The 15508-nt window shown below is 37.6% G+C and overlaps 1 protein-coding gene across 2 annotated transcripts in view; it reads left to right on the top strand.

Moving 5' to 3' along the window:
- Positions 1-15508, top strand: part of Pino (protein pinocchio) — a 489779-nt gene that overhangs the window by 459814 nt on the left and 14457 nt on the right. The gene's annotated exons all lie outside the window — the stretch shown is intronic.

Below are 15508 nucleotides of genomic sequence, written 5' to 3' on the forward strand. Positions count from 1 at the left end.
TCAAAAGTTAAATTGGTTGATGGACGTGATTCATCCAGTTGGTCCCAAGATAAGAACATTCGGATCTGGTGGAGGACATTTAGCGCACGCATGAAGAGCGTGCCCGTGATTGTTCGGCCTATTTAAAGGACTGGTTCCGCCAAACGAGGCCCCAGCCCATAATTGCTCCTTTTGGACATGAGTCCTGCTGCACTCATACATGAAATATTTGTTTCATCATGCATATTAGAAGAATTTTTTGCCCACACACGTACCAACTTACTGTCCAACTTAGTAGAAGAATGAATCGGAAGAAAGAGTCAAGTCATTTGTTCCGCTGTCGTGATTGGCGGACCTAAATATAAAACAACCAACTTGCATGAACAAGCACATACACGATAAACATGCATAAAGAACGGCCAAACCATCATGCATGTTTACAGAAGATTTTGAAAACTTTCAACATGCATGAACGAGACCATACATCATCAACTTGCCTATGGCTTTATCCTTTTTCATGCGTGTTGGAAGGTTTCTTTACGCATGCGTCTGCGTGTATGGGCTTCTTAAGGGAATGGGATACGCCCACTGCACGGTAGAATCAAGGCGAACTGCTAGCGAGCCATCCTCCTATACTCTGCAGACGGAGTGCCCGAGCGTTTCGAGGCCCGCCCGTGCTCTCCGTTACCCAGACTTCTAAGATTTGCTCTCATGAGCTGCCGAATCCCACGGTACGACCACAAGTCGGAAGAGTCCAACCTAATACCAGGAGCCTCAGGCAATGTCCGAGAGGGCTTGTTCAATCCCGGCCCTGCCTACCTCTATCGTTCAGTGGCAACCGCCTTCGAGAGATACTCCCGTATCTCATCCCAGATCCAGTGGTCATCATTTGAGTTTGATGCCAGCTCTTATCCCTGAGGGTTTTCTCCCTTTCCCTGGGATCAGAAACCGTTACCCAGATGTCTGGAATTTCAAGATAAGGACAATCGAAAGTCTCCATATATTCCTATGGGAATAATTATGGATGTCATCCTCGCTTGATAGACTACTCCCAGTTGTGTTGAGGTTAACGGGTTAGTATAACGCTCAGGATGCAAAAAATACTAACATATCCGTGGGCAACGCTAAAATGAAACTAAATTATTTCCTATGCTACAAATCTGATTTTTTTTTTCAAATATAATATTTATTCAGCTTAAAGTATACTTAAGTTAATTTGAGGTAAAATGCTATATTTAAGCCTAGGCTTTGTAAAACTAGTATGGTTTAATAGTGTTATACGATTATGAAGTAATATGGTTTAAAAAAAAATCAAACCAAAGTCCTTCACGTGGTATATGCACGGTGATAATGCTACTTGTATATAATATATCTGTGCGCCTCATTTTGCATCTACGAACTATAGTATGTTTATTGGGCCTCTTTCTGTGTGTAAACAAGAATGCTCTTTGCACTTTCCTACTTTGCAGATGTAGAGTTAGGTATTTAGAGAAGCCTCCTCCAATTCGCGGAGTCATGTGTACTAGTCTAAATCATTACCCAGGACATGTGAAGAAAGCAATGCCACGATTGTGTAATAGTATGCTGGTTGTTGATAGTGTGTTGGCAAACTGTCAGCAATTTCCGGGAGTAGAGTACGAAGACTATTTATTCTTGCAAACAAAAAACACATGGTTTTGTGTTTTGGGGAGTGTCTTTGAACGGCTGCTAGGATTTCTGGCAGAGGCTAACACTGTGTTTTGGATTCAGTAATTCCGAAAAAAAAAAAAAATCCTCCGTTAACTTTTTTCCTGAAATACTTTCTTTTTTCTTCCTCATTGGATGTGTGGGCAAACTGCCAGATCAGGAACCATGATTGCAAGCGATTTTCTCTTTTATTATTATTATTTTTCTTCAGTTATTGCATCTTGCGTAAGATGTGTTAGAGCAATAAAGGGCGTCAATGTCACCATTAGATCAAAGAGAAGAGATGTACGAGACCTTTCACCTCAACGCTGGTGCCACTCAGCTTTGTCGCGCGGGAACATCAATATCATCGCAGTGGACGAACGAAATGACCCCATCAGAGTGTAAGCTTCTACTTTGCCAGAGGTTACGCTGCGAGTTCGGTTTTTAATGGTCCTTGCAAGGACCGTTTAAAAATAAGTTAAGTTCTCTCTCTCTCTCTCTCTCTCTCTCTCTCTCTCTCTCTCTCTCTCTCTCTCTCTCTCTCTCTCTCTCTCTCTCTCTCTCTCTAGATATTGCCCACGTTCAACTAATAAAGTTAATAAGATTTTATTTTAAGAAAAAGAGGGTCATTAGATATGAATAGCACAAGTTCGTATCATTTTTATGAGTCGTTAGATTTATTTTAGACAGTTTTATAATCGTATCTGACTTAGTGTTATAGTCTGTTATTTGCTATATGAAAGTACGGAGGTGCTTCCTTTCGTATTGATCTTACAAAGTTAGTCATAATTTTTATTGTCTCTTTAGATAAAAAGTAATTGAATCGATGACTACAAATATTTTCACCCAGGCACCCACCCTTCCACATTCTCATTCTACTCCGCTGGGTTAAACTAAGAAAAATTAGTAATATGTTACGTTAGTCAGTCAATTTTAAGGATTACTGAAACGCTCTCTGATATACGTTATTTTAGATCATCTTTATATATCTACCCCTCCCCAATTTGCGTGGCTGATTTAGATTTAAACGGCATCGGAAGTGTCACTGTTCATCTCAGTGATCTTGAAAACCACAATTGGATTCGGCAATGACTGCAATTGGGTTCGACATCCCTTCCATTGGATTCGGCATTAATATTGGTCATGTTCGATCATTTTTATATATTTCTTCTCTCTCCGTCTCCCAAATTGCGGGGGTGAATTTGCGTTTAAACGGCATCGGAAGTGTTACTGTTCATCTCAGCGACTCCGAAAACTATGGATTCGATCCTAATATCGATCATTTTCTATGATCATATATATACCCTCCCTCTTCCCTAAGTTGCACCGTCAAAGTCAAATGATAAAAAGCATCTTAAGCCTGAACCGCATCTATGTTTAAAATTTGATCGAGATCGGTCGGGTGGTTCAAGAGTATAATATATAATATAAAATATGATTTATGAACTAACTACGAATCTTATATGCAACTTCATGGACAAAAAGAATCATATTTCACAGTACAGTACTGTAAATATGAGATTGAATTACAAGTATGTACGTAGTGTAAATTCACGGACTTACTCAGCGGATCTCCGTAACCGTTCGGCATACGAGTTTCAAAGTTCATGCAAAATGCTGCTCTTTGTTGGTTTCCTGTCCCTTCACAGCACCGAGCTACGTATATGAGACGTGGGCGTAGAGTTTAAAGTGGAATCTGAATCACATAAATACATTTAAGTTAATTCGTCGTCAAGATCAGGAAAGGGCGTAACTCAGTTTTAGCACCTTTTCAGGAGAGCACGAGAAAGTTTTTGCGATTATTCAAAAGTTTCTCATTAATTGCTTATCACACTTTTTTCGTCCAAAATTGGCTTGAAGACTTACGAAGTGATCCTCTAAACATTGCAGTGTGCGTTGTGACTATAACTATGCCGTTTTCGAAAAAATGGCGGTTATTTGAGATACGCCCTTTTGTAAACTTCTTAATCCGAACTCAGTTCACGCATTATCAAGCTACGCCTAAGTAATGCACCGAGTTCCCATAGAATATATTTACTTACGAGAGGCAATATACATCTACCTTTGTGTGATTTATGTAGCGTAAGATAATAAAGAATACACAAATATATTGATATAATTATCTAACTTTGATTACAGAAATCAATGCCAACTTTTATTTTAGATTCTTTGAATTTTGAATTTAATCTTTTAAAACCATTAGAAAATTCTGCCAGGCTGGATATATAATGAGATCATTGATGGCATGAGCACAGTGGAAGGAAAAGGGAGTACCCCGGGAAAAGCCACACGTACGCGGTGTTTATCCATCACAAAGATTCATATTATTATTATTATTATTATTATTATTATTATTATTATTATTATTATTATTACTGTAATAATTTCATACTGTAAAAATTCAAATGTAAGCTTTGATAATGCTTTTTAGTACAAAAAATTAGCATAGAAAGAAAATTTGACTTAGCTACATATTTTACTTACTCTGATGTTATGAAAGAAAGTATCTCAATTTATAAAAGATATACCGTAAAAACCCCAATAATGTCTCCAACCAATTTTCTAGTGATGAAGAGACAAATAAAATGCTACAAATTCTGGTGACGTGATAATAGGCACTGAACCCGAACACAGTGAGAGTAAGTCTTGGTATTTTGTTTCTAATATCTTCGTAGCTTCATTATTAAGACGTTGAAGGTTGATGCTATTGCTTTCTCCTGAAACCTGTCCACGTTTCAAATTAGTTGTTCTCTAAGACTCTTGCATAGGGCTGCTCTTAAAAAAGATTTTGTCAGGTGCCATCTTACGAAAATGTAATTCCGTCATTGCAGTCCAGTTGACATCTCCTTGTTCTTCGTCCTTCCTCCTCCCAAGGATTCGCATGCCTTTGGACAAAAACTTGAAGTCCATGATATCATTATACTCTATAGACTTAACATTGTATGGTTGTTTACGTCTAGACAATCTGAAGATAGGGACAAACTGTGAAGGTACAGAGAGATCTCCCGAACTTTTAATAGCCGTTGAAATAGCACTGTGTGCTGAATCTCCCTCGTTCTGTCCATAGAACGCCTTTTTCCTCCATATTGGGGAAGTTGTGCAATGCGTAGAGAAGCATTCCAGCGACAATTTAATTTTTATTTTGTCCACTGCATCCGTTCATAAAACGAGAAGATAAAGGCGATTACTTTTCCATTTCCCGTTATGTTTCATATTTTCCTCTCTCCTTTTCGGGATTAGAAGAAGAAACATGTCTGGCGAGGCATTGTATTCCCTTTGAAATTAAAGATTTCACAGACCCTAAAATGATGTATTTCATCTCTTGCTTCATCACTCAAAGCAGAACATCTCCCACTTTTCTGCAAAATTTTCCTCCAATGCGTCGAATACCAACTATGCGTGGCGGCATTAAATTCATTGTATTAGCTTAATGTATGGTTCACCAGTTAATCGGCATTGCTTAGCAATTAATTCTTTATTTACCGTCTTGTTCTCCTTCCTATTTTCTCAGGGTGAACCTTCAACGAAGTATACGTTCTAAATGTTAACAGCTGATACTTCAGAAGAAGTTGACCCTAGTGATTCCGCGCTCTTCTTAGGTATATACTTTCCCTTGTTCTCATTGAATTTGTTTTGTGAGCTTCATAGGTGATTGATTGAAGCGAAGGGCACAGCCTCCCTGCAGATGTAAGCGGTAAACTTGCTTTTTACACTGCTCGCAGGTACCTACAGCATCTTCATCGCACATTTTTCGCACTACAAGTTCCCATGTAAGATGGATCTTTATCTTCATCATCACCAGTTTCACACCAGCTATCTTCTTCGCTTCCGATTTCTTCTCTGTAGAGTTTTGGTGTTATATTTCCAAAGTAACGACAACTTCTTGAAGTAGCAGCTAACTGAGACTCAGATGTAGTAACAACTGTCGATAACGTACAGAGTTTTGAACATTCCGGTGGGCTTTCTTCATCCTTTTCTTGATTTGGAGACAGAAGGCACGGCATCACTACACTGGAGAACTTTACTTGGAATCAATGGAAGACCATCTGCAGATGATTACAAACTTGAACTATCTTGGGATTCTGGCTCACACGACTCTTGCAAAGAATTTGTGGCAGTAGCAGTGTCCAACATATGTCCATAATACCATTTGCTGTCATGCCACATTTTCACTGATGATCCAGTTGGGAAACTAGGTTTTCTTTAGTCCACACAACGTAGTTCTGAAGAATGAATTATTTTTTTGATCCGTCATTCCATTGTACTAGAACATCCATCTTAACACTTCAGCGAACGGAACAAAATGAACTGCTAACATTGGATTAACCACGGCAATTTTGAAAGAGCATTGCCAATAACTTAGCACGCAAAGTTTCGAACAATTACATGCGGCGTGGCTTGAACCAAGGTGCACACATACAGAAAAAGTCTGTTGTTGAATAAGCAGGTCTTTATTTGTCCTGGTACCGGCAAACTAACTTAGAACTCTTTACTGATAGAAAGATAAAAATTAAAAATCCGATAGGCGTAAATCAACTTGCACTGCCTTGGAAAAAAAATTCACGATCACAAATAGGCGTAACTTAATTTATGCCACTTTGTGATCTGAAGGCTGACTCTTTATGAGATACGTTTTTTACTTATAATTTCGACACTAATAGGAATTGAACCATGCCGATTTGAGAGCAACAAGATACCACCGTTGCCCATGCTTCAATGGACTTACCTCAAAAATTCATTTTTTTTTTAAAGTTACGCCCTTTCGTGATCTTGACGACGAATTGTCTGCCGCACAGACTTTAATCCGGGACACCGTGTATCAGAAGCATGCGCGCTAGCCGATAGAGCAGGGGGGAGGATCTTTTGTGCAATTGTTTTAAACCCTAGACTATAGAGAAGACTAGACTAGACCCTAGACTAGACTATTCTATAGAGAATTGGGAGTCCAAACCGAGAGAGGGGGAAGGTCTGCTTAAATGGAAACCTGAGGATTTTACTGCCGGATATGCGACCGTTGATAAGACAAGGGTACACAATTTTGAACCTGAAGTTAAACACCAAAGCATGCAGTGGCAGTATCAAGGATCACACCCTCCCTGTAAATTCAAAGCTCAACCATCTGCAGGTAAAAGTTATGTAGGGAGATGCTCAGAGAATTTTTCTCATTGATTATCTCGAACACGGACAGATCACAAGACACTATTACGCACAATTAATTCCTAATTACGGACAGTTATCAAAGGGGGGAAAAAAAAGTTAGGTTTGTTACGCAGACAAATCCTCTTGCATCAGGATAGCGCACATAAGTAATCACACAATGTCAGCAATTGAGGCTGCAGGTTTTCAACTACTTGTACATCCTGACTACTTCGCATCCGCTGTCCTCCTCCCAGTGACTTCCATTTGCGACTCAAGCTAAAGCACCATGTTCACGGCAAGAAGTTCGAAAGTGATGCAGGTTTTTTAAACATGCTCTGGAACAATGGTTTCAATGACTTGTTGACATTTTTTTTTTCTTCAAATGCATCAGCTCTAAAACATAGATGGACGAAATGACTTGATGGAAGGAAAAAAATTTCATTGTATATGAACAAGAATTTTTGAACATTCCTTGTATAAATATTATCTTTGAACAGTGGGCGGAAGATAAGACGGGATTTTTTGATCTGGGACTGAGTCAATGCGTGACAGATCAGTAGGTTTTACCATATTCCATACAGGTGAACAATATTCAATGATCGGTAAAATACAATGTTTTATAAGGCTTTTAAGGGCAGGGAGACTTTGTATTTCAGGAAATCTATAAAGTAGACCAAGTGGTTTCATAGCTGTGGATGAGATCGAAGAGATGTGATCCGAAAAGGAGAGTTTTTCATCAAAAACAGCACCTAGATCTTTTTGGAATGACACACGTTTAATAGGTATATTGTTGACATTGTAGATCTGAAAAAGCATTCTTTTTTAAAAGAGATAGAAAGGGTGGAACATTTGTTGGCATTTTCTGATCTCTTATTACTTCGTTTAATATGTAGTAGATTTAATTAAACAAAAAAGTGACAGAACTCCCAAATCATCAAGTTTTGAGGAGAGTGAGTGAGAATTGTCACAGCTGCAGTTAAGAGGCTCTATCACTGCGAAATTAAAATATCGCTAATTTTACAGTAATTACGGAATATCTTCAAATAGATAAAAGATAATTGAAAAGTGGAACAAGACCTCCCTAGACAATGTTATTTTGCATGAGTTACCGTTATCACGAGTCACCTAGTATCTTTCCGTTGGCAGTTGTTTAGAAACGCGAAAATAAATGCCGATTTTCTAAATGGTTGGAAATCGAAAGCAGATAAGTAAGTCGTGATAACGGTATCTCACGTAAAATAATATTGTCTAGGAAGGTGTTGTTCCACTTTTCGATTATCTTTAATCTATTGGATGATCACACACAATTACTGTAAAATTAGCGGTATTTTAATTTCGCAGTGATAGGGCCTTTTAAAATAGAAAGACAGTTGACAGAATTGCTTCCTGGAGGGGGATATGTACGTACCCTAACCCGCAATGTTTTTGCATCAAACTCTTCTAGCTTTAAGGGTCATTTTCAACGTATGTCAATAAGTTTAGTGAGCGTTTGTGTAAGGCCTACGTGTGATAGAATTGATTTAATCTCTTGCAGTGACGACAAATTTTCTCAAAAATATAATATGAAGAAAAGAAACAAGAAAAGTAAGTTTGTTGTAAACTTTCTTACTTAGGTGAAGAGGATTTTACTTTCACTGTCGATATTTTGCTTTCAAATTAAAGAAAAAAAAAAAGATTTCACCTTGTACGTAGACCCTTATATTATAATCATCGTCATAGTAGTAAGTAAGCTTTCACTATTCTACATTTTCTTAACCCACGATTTCCCGTCACTGACGTAATTGGCTTATATTACTGTTTTAAAATTCATTCCAGCCGCCCCGACACAAGTTAAAACGATTCTTCCCCGCAGGTCTTCTTCTTTCTTGGCTTTGGCAGTGAGGATGGTTACGTTTCGTTTTGGCCCTATCCACGAAACTATCACGTGTGCACTGCATGGCTGAATTATTAAAAACCAGTCCAGCATTTTTTTTTTTTTTTCGCGAATTGGCATCGCATGATATGTACTTCGTTGCCAGCGGATGGAAGGAGGAAGAAAATGAATTGTATAAAGAGAATAATGACGGTTTAATTGAACTCGACAGTCGTTTGTTAATAACATTGAAGCAGGAAGGAAAGAAAAGGGATGCCACTATGACAGGATGTCGAACGTAAGCTGGTCTAGTATGAAAGGCATCTATCTGGTTGAAACCAGATCTGAACTAGAATCGCAATTGTCATCCACAGTCATTGCATCAATTCTGATCGCGTCTGTTGTTGTGTTGTGACAAGTGGAAGCAATGTTGCCACGTTGTGTAACTTTTAAAATATGCCATACTAACTCGTATTACTGTTTAACTCGTTTACGCTTCTCTACCACTTTTCGTTGGTTAGTACTGAATTATTCTTTACGTTAGGCATGAGGGGGCTCTGGTTTGTTTCCTGGCCATGGGGGTTTGTGGTGAATTTTCTCATGGTTTTCCCCTTCCCACATTGCCATTCCACCAATCATTTTACAATCACTCATGTTCGTTGATTATCTATCTCCTTTACTCTAGGGCCGCGGTGGCTCAGTAGTAGAGTGTGCTTGGGGTCCCGGTTTCGATCGCAGCCCCCGCCAAGTGAACTTTGTGGTGGACAAACCCCGTGTGCGTGGGTTTTCTCGGGGTTCTCCCGTTTCCTCCCACTTACTTCATTCCACCATTTCATTCATTACTCATCATCACCGTCTCCTTTAGCCTAACCGGCATAACCGTGGGACGTAAAACTCAAATATTTCATTTCATTTTTTTCCTTTACCCTAAGATCATAAGAGTGGGGTGTTAAACTGAAAGGTTTATTATTTTATACCTAGGTACTTATGTAATATTACTTAGGTATTATTTTATACCTAGGTACCTATATATTTCTACAATCTATATATTAAGATGCTAAATTTATATACAAGGAAGAGGATGTACAGATGTTGTGAGGAATGACAACATATGTGAATGATGCGCTATGTACAGAGCGCAGCTTGAGCTAGTAATCTATAAAATGTTCTAATAGTAGTTTCCAAAAAAATAGTATAAAAAATGTTAATGTCCAACTATCATAAGCTGCCCCCAGGGACCTCATTAATAACATAAAATCTTTGAGTTTATCGTCCCACGATTATGTCCGTTAGGCTAAGGGAAAGACAGTGATTAAAGTGAATGATGATGGAAGAATTGGTAGAATGAGAAAGTGGGAGGAAACGGGAGTACCCCTAGAAAAAACAACGAGCACTATATACTATGTTGTCCACCACAAACTTGCATGGCTAGGGATCGAATGAGGGACCTCGTACAGTAGAGATAAGCGCTCTACCACTGAACCACCAGGGACTCCATTAGGTTGATTGATTGGTTGGGTGGTTCTAATGTGGACATTAGCATCTAGGCTGTTTGCTTTATAACGAAACATACTATAGAAAAGGTTGTTTGTGTAATACGGTACCATATCGTTGATTGTTGTCATTCGCTGCTGTTTTTAGAATGATTCGCTAGCATTAAAAAAAGGTTTCTTTTCACATTGTGAAACTAAAGTAGATTCCTAAGAAACTCAATATTCAAACCGGAAGTTGTACTCTATAACTTCCGGTTTCAATAGAGGGGTGGGGTCCGCGGTGGCTGAGCGATAGAGTGCTCACCTCTGGTTCATGGGGTCTTTGGTTCGATCCCAGTTCGCGCCAAGTGAGCTTTACAGTTGACAAACACCATGTGAGTGGATTTTCTTGGGGTTCTCCCGTTTCCTTCCACTTTCTTCATTCCATCGTTTCCTTCGTTTCTCATTATCACCGTCTCCTTTAACCTAGCCGGCATAACCGTGAGACGTGAGATTTCACTTCATTTTCAGTAGAGGGGTTGGGATGGAATGTAAGTGTGCAGATGCAATCTTTTAATTTAACGTCCCACGATTATGTTCCAAATCTAAGAGAGACAGTGATTATGATAATGAACGAGATGGCAGAATGGAGAAAATCAGATAGCTTTTCGCATATTTTCGGTATAGAAGATTCTATTACAGTGCTGATATCAATTTCGTATGGTTTGATCTTTGATGCCTTTCCACTTTCTGTTGAACTCTGAAAGGAAGTGTTTTCTTTCTTTCTCTTTTTTTAAATAACATTTTTATTACGTTATTTTCTTTTTCCTTGTTTATTATAAATCTTGCAACTTTAAATTTCCCACACGTCCATAATAACTATATAAAGCTCTAAACTCTAGCTCAGCGTTTCCCAACCGGCGTGTGCCGCAAGGAAATCGAAATAAAATTATTAATCCTGTGTCAACCAAATTGGAAGACATAAGAATAAATGTTAATTTGAATTTCACATTACTATGGAAAAAAAAATAATTAAAAATATTATTGTACATGCATTACTGTTAGGAACCTTTTTATGCATTTTGTCCTACAGCCAGCAGAATTAAATGTCTAGAAAGAAAGTGAATTGGTTGATGTGAGGAATGACTGAGGTTTGAACCTCCAGCACTCACAGCAAGTCATGGTATCATTTGGATTTCTCTCTGGGGAGAATACTACAAGGGTTGTGAAAAGTTTTCATTCTCTTTTCAACATCCTGCTTAAGTGAAGCAGAATTTTTTGCGAAGAACACAATCAAGTGTAAGAACAGGTCACAACTGTTAACTCCGGGACACGATATGAGGGTGTGTTTATCAACTATTCGTCCACAGTTGACGGATAGTTGCACATTAATTTTGCTTCGTGAACCAACTTGTTTTACTTATACTTGTAAATTTTAATAGATATTATTGAAAAGTTGTTACATTACTAATATTATTGAACAATTCTAACCTTCATATATTATTTTAAAAGTTGTAACGTATATTAACCATGTTAATAAATTGTAAATTTCATAATGTGTTACCTTTCTGTACATTTTTATGTTGTAAAAAAAAAAAAAGTATTTGTTATCATTGTTAGGACCATTATTGCTTCTTAATTGTTGCAGACTATTTCGTAACTTGAAGTTTTAAAATATCATTCAGTCCTTTCTACAAAGCAAACATGCATACAAATTATTTACATTTGTGTCATGAAAGTACTAGATTTTTTTTTTTTTTTTTTTTTGTTCGTTCGTTATTCAGTGATCTTTCTTCTTGGTGAAATGTTGGATACAGTTTTCGAAAAAGAAAGTGAATTTTTAAAAACCTGAGTCCTATATTTCATTGCAATTGTTTTCTACTTTTAAATTAGAATGAAAAATAATGATTTACCATAAACAGTGATCGATATGTGAGAAGGAGGCCAGTAATCACAAAAATACTACGGTATTTTATATTTATAAATAATAATAATAATAATAATAATAATAATAATAATAATAATAATAATATCTATAAGTGTGCCGCGAGAATTCAAGTTACACCAGTAGTGTGCCGCAAGGTGGAAAAGGTTGGGTAACGCTGCTCTAGCTCATCGTTTTACTGTATACTTAAGTTATTTAATATTCTTACTGCAAGTATATATCCTATATCGTTATGTAACCAAAATTGCTTTGGAGCTGGGATGTGCAGTATAGCATTTAGGATATATTCCTGATTAGTTTTCTCTTACGCTAGGGGCTCAAGAACTGATTGAATGTAAAAATATCTTACAATAATAATAACACATTATTTAAAAAACACAATGTTTTTAAAAATAACTCTGTACTGAAAAGAAGAAAACAATTTTCTCGGTAGATAAAATAAAATCACAGTAAGACTGAAAGTATTAGGTGCTCATCCTAAGGTTGAGGACTAAAAGCTGTATGTACCCAATGCTTTTAATCTTACTGCTAATTCTTCATACCTCCTCCCCCCCGTCAAAATAAATGTTTCGGTATGGTAAAATTAAGAAACTGCTACAAGACTAAAAGCATTGGGACAGTCTTCCTCAAATTGAGGACTAAAGGTTTTATAACCCAATGCTTTTAATGTTATTGCCAATTCTCCATATCACCCCATAAAAGTAAATGTATCGCTAGGATAAAATGAAGAAACTGCAGTATGATTAAAGACATTGACCTAAAGTTGGGAACAAAAGGTTTTATGCGCCCAATACTTTGTTTTATTGCCAATGCTTCACATTACCTCACCAAAACAGTTATGTTAATTTTAATGCTTTATATAAAGGCATTGTTATTTTTTTAATGGTTATTAGTAGCGATTATTCCCCCGTGACGTTTGCGATTCTGCATCCATTTCCTACCATATACCGTTCCGATCAGTGATCATTGTCGCACTACACAGTTTGGTGAGGATTGATTATTGAGCTGTGTAAATGTGAAGGGTTACAACACTGGATCTATGCCAGCTATAGCCTGCGTGGTTCCAATAACAATAAAATACGATCAGAACACTGTGTATCTGCGGGATTTTTTTAACCAATGGCCTTACTAGTATTGTTATTCATATACAATTAAGTGACAATACATGTTTTTTTTTTATATAATTATTTTTATTTGCGTATCATTAACCAGAGAACATGCACAAAATGACCATGAATTGAATGAAGAATTTTAACAAACACACAATTACAGAAATGCTTAATACAACGACTACTATCTCCTTGAAATATTTTTGACATACTTTTAACGGCTTTTTCCTCATTAAAAAATATTTAAAAAAAACTGTTTCCTCCAAAAGTTTTACTACATTGATTTTCTATTGTTTTGATTAATTTTAAAATGATATACAAAATTTCAGTGTATTAATAAATCATATTAACTTTCTCATATACAGGATGTATCAAAAGTCCAGGGCCAAGTCCAGGACCAAAAACAATTCCGCTCTGAGTAAAGATACGAAATAATGGAAAGAGAGGACAGTTGTTGGAAATAGATGGTTTTTAAATAAAAAAAAAAATGGTAGAATTTCTCAAATCAAACCATCCGTTTTGGGCTCCACATTGGTAAGGCGTCATACGTTGCCAGTTCAAGCAATGTTGCCAGTTCAGCAGGCTGTTGTCGTTGGGTCCTCATCGTTTCAGCAATATAGCATTGTTGGGAAACGAATTTGAGGCGTTCTAGGCTTTCTCTCATATCAATGTACGAGGGCAATTAAAAAAAAAACTCCATTTGCGCATGGACGAGAAATGGCCGGCTAGAGCGATTTCAGTCCTGTGTGCACTGTGTCCAGTAGCTTAGTACACAGAGAACAACAGAAGGACGAAGAAGAAGATTGTGTTGCAGTTCACTCGTCTGCTATAACAATTGAAAATGAACGCTCAAATAGAAAAACCTGCCAAATGTGAAGTGCAGACGATTTCTGAGTGCGGAAAGACTTTCGGCAGCGATGATTCATCGCGAACTGTGTGTTGTTTACGAACCAAATGTGATGAGTGAAGGTGTCTCATGTTTAAAGATGGACGAACTGATGTGCTTGATGCAGCAAGAAGTGGGCGCCCATCTGTAGTCAGCAATGAACTCATGCAGGCAATGAACTCGGTTGCCTCTCTTCAGGCACATGAAACAGTGGCTTGCATCACACCGCTTCGACAATGACAATGCCCAATGTCCTTCACAATGCTGGTAGCCAGTGGCTTCATTCCCAGGCATGAGATTTTTTTTTTCAGAAGGAATTTCAAACCTTGTAAAACATTATGACAAGTTCCTCAATTTGAGTGGTAAATATGTTGAAAAGTAATGTAATGTTGTACTTTTCTAATGTGTACGTATAATAGAAGTTCTGTACCTGCGAGTGTGTGTCATTGATAATCAAACGATTTCTTTTTCGAGTTACCCTCGTATACGTTCTCCGTATCACTTTTCCGTGTCCTTACATTCTGTTTGAATAACTTGCTGAACTGCAAACATTGCTGTTTCATTTAGCATAAGGCCACTTAATTAGTGTGGAGCCCAAACGGCTGGTGCGATTCGAAAAATCGCATTTTAGTTTGAAAACCACCTATTTCCAACAGCTTTCCTCTCTTTCCATTTTTCGTATCATTAGAATGGAGTTGGCCTATGGACCCATACTTTAACAAGAGCTGCTTAATATTATTGTTCTTTACGAGCTTTATTATACTCGTCCACCTTTTCAAGTAGACTAAACCTCTCTTCCAAGTTGAATTCAATGCTCACATTAGTAGTGTGTTCATATCGTAGAAAGCGCCGTACGAATATGCAACCCAAATATACACTGGTGACTTTCGGGTTGTCTACCGTGTAGGATGTTATGTAAACAATTCAGAAAGAAAAAAAAATGACGATAGACCGAATTTGGCCAGTATTAGCAGTGTCATCTTGGTTTTCAGCCTATGAGTATTTTTTCCCCTTAGAAATGAACAGGAATTCTAATAGTTTGAATTTATTGATTTCTTTTTTTAGATCTGTTTAAATATTCTTGCATTGTGAAAAGATTTTGTTGTATAAATAAATTTCATACCACTAAAATAGAATTTGGTTGGGATTCTGTGGTCTAGTGTTAGACTCGCGGTATCGGGTGGCGTGGTACCGAAATCGATTCCCGGACGATGTAATTCTATTTTCCATCCAGCATCGTGAGCAAACTGGGGAGTCACATGAAAACAAGACGTGAGAGCCACTAGGTCTAGAAAGCTCTTGGTACTCCTGTTAGAGGTAGGGCGCCGCAATGCGCCGACGACGTATTTCTTGCTAGGCTGAACGTAGTTCAGTCAGTCACTAACAGATGGCATTTGAACGGCTTAGGCCCTCCAGCAGGCCACTACGTCAGTGGTTAGTGGTTAAAATTAAATTTGT

Source organism: Thermobia domestica, chromosome 4 (assembly GCF_964235325.1).
Source record: "Thermobia domestica chromosome 4, izTheDome1.hap1.1, whole genome shotgun sequence".
Taxonomy (NCBI): Eukaryota; Metazoa; Arthropoda; class Insecta; order Zygentoma; family Lepismatidae; genus Thermobia; species Thermobia domestica.